Source organism: Halyomorpha halys, unplaced genomic scaffold (genome assembly GCF_000696795.3).
Source record: "Halyomorpha halys isolate HHAL.00 unplaced genomic scaffold, Hhal_1.1 Scaffold156.1, whole genome shotgun sequence".
Taxonomy (NCBI): Eukaryota; Metazoa; Arthropoda; class Insecta; order Hemiptera; family Pentatomidae; genus Halyomorpha; species Halyomorpha halys.
The window spans coordinates 1,230,846-1,233,349 of record NW_027104937.1 but is presented as its reverse complement, the minus strand read 5'-3'; positions in this window follow the sequence as shown (position 1 = coordinate 1,233,349).

Here is a 2,504-nt window from a genome sequence, read left to right as displayed (position 1 = left end):
AAAAAAAAAATTCTTGGTTTATTAATTTGATCAGAAAAATAAATAAAGTCTTTTTTCCAAGTGTAAGCTCCGCAAAAACCAAGATATATAAAGGATGTATAAATAAAAACCAAAAGTATTTATTGGAACAATGACACAAAAGAAGAAATTTATATAAAAATAATACAGTAACATTTTTTGCCATAAGTTTCACGTTTATTCATCATAACAAACATCTTTTTCTTCCGAGGTATTTAAAAGTACATTTTGATCTCCACGTATTGTTCTTAATGTCCTGTAAAAGTCGTGTTTAATTGGAGGTATATACTTTAAGTCTTTTCCAGACATTGACATAGGCACACAGAATCTAAGTGATCAGGTCAGAATAATACTGACAAGGAAAAAAATTCTATTACTGAAGTGGGAGGAAATGTTTCTGTGCATGTTAATCTATAATTGCTTCAGAAACATTTAGATGAAGATGATAACTTTAGAATTAGTGATCATTATTTAGAAGAATATAATGTACATGAAGCAAATGCCATCAATATTGACTTAGAAGAAATAATAACGGGCAATAAAGGTTTTTTGATTAAACGGATTGAAGAGTTGGAGGATCCCATGTTAAGAACATATGAAGTAACTTAAAGGTCTGGAAAATATAATTTTTATTGGTTTATAGAAAAAAATCCGCACAGTGTTCAATTACAAGGTTATGTTCTGTCCGTTGATTGATTTTGTACTCATGAAAGAACGCTTACTTTTGGAAACAGACAAAGATGTTGTCGGATTTAAGTAATCCGATTATTACCATTCTTTTTTGGTTTTATATAAAGTCGGGGTCGGGGGTCTCATTTTTCTGATGCCCTCCTTACCGCGGACACCGGAAAACCCCGAAGACGCTGTGATTGCAATGCCGCCCCAGCCTATGCACTATGCAAGCTAGGACCTGGCCTACCCCTACCATCACGCCAGAGTCCAAGACATCTCTTCAGACACCAGGCGAGGATACCTGGTTTTCACCATATTCGCCAACCGCTGAACCTGCACAGGAAAGCGGCTAGAAGACGTCACAGCGGCGGCGAAGACGTCACACACTCAGATAAGCCAAGAGAATATTTGAGACCCCAATGCTCTGTTTTTATACTATTATAGATAGATAATTCTGAACTAACTCAATAACCAGTTTGTCCCTCCAGGGAATTGACATTATAAATTAAACAGAAAATATACATGCATGTTGTTATCGCCAGAAAAGTCTCACAATTTTCAGCCCCCCCCCCCTTTTTCCACACTAATAACATTTTAATTATAATCGTAAAATTACACTCGGGACACCTGCAGTATAGCACGAGCAGGTCCCGATGTAAACAGATGTATTCATAATATAAATAACAGTGATGCTACTATGCTGGAACACCCCTAGCTGTACTCCCAGCCGTCCCTAGGTGAACTAATAGAAGTTTATTAGGGATGGGACATCGACGACAAAACATTGATGTTGAAAAAATATCACCAAAAATACATCGATGTTTTTTAAAATCCATTTCAATAACATAAGGTCTGTTTCAACGACTATGCATGTTCCGGGCAGTCAGAAGTTGTTACTGGAACTAGGGATGCGACATCGACTACAAAAAGCATCGATGTTTTAAAATATCAATGTTCAATATTAAACAGTTAGAGATAAATTAAAGTTCTGTTAATTTACCTTTATCCCGTTGTTAGCGTGAAGGTAGGAAGTACTTAGGAAGTAAGTCGATGTTGCATCCCTGAAGAGTTACATTAAATGTTTGGTTTTTGTTTTCAAATGATGAAATTACCTTAATAACTTTGTTAAGATTCTTTCAATTACTTGTAATAGTTCACTGTTAGATTAATTAAAAACTGTGGAAAGCATTGTGTAAATTAAGAACCAAACAAATTAGCCGTAGTTTCCCTTATAAGTAATATAGAATATATTATTCAAAAGAATGCAGAAGAGAGGTAAGTGTGTTAATATAATAACTAACTACATATACAATACAAAAAGTAACAGCAGCACTAAAATATACTCTATCACTCAAAAAATGTACAGAACACAAAAGTTTTTAAAAATCTGACTAAATAATAACAAAAACAGACAAATTACCGTTATCAAATCATCAAAGACGACTATGTCCAAAAAACAAATACGCTAGTAAATGACGAATAAACATATAAGTAGGTACAAACCCAACATATGAATTAATGACTGAAAGAAATGTAACCTAAGCACTGTTAAAACAGAAAAAGTACGTAGCCAATAAAACATACTGCGAACTCATTACAAATTCACTAACATCACCCAAATTATATTCGGTAATAAAAAAACTCAATTAAACCGTTATCAAAATATCTGGCAGACATATTGAAGCATATTTCCACCAATAAATATAAATATTAATATTAATTTAATTTAAAAAAAAAATCACTAACATTGAGATTCCACAAGGGTATAAACTCGTTTCATTGAATACTGATATACACATTCTAACAATAAAAAC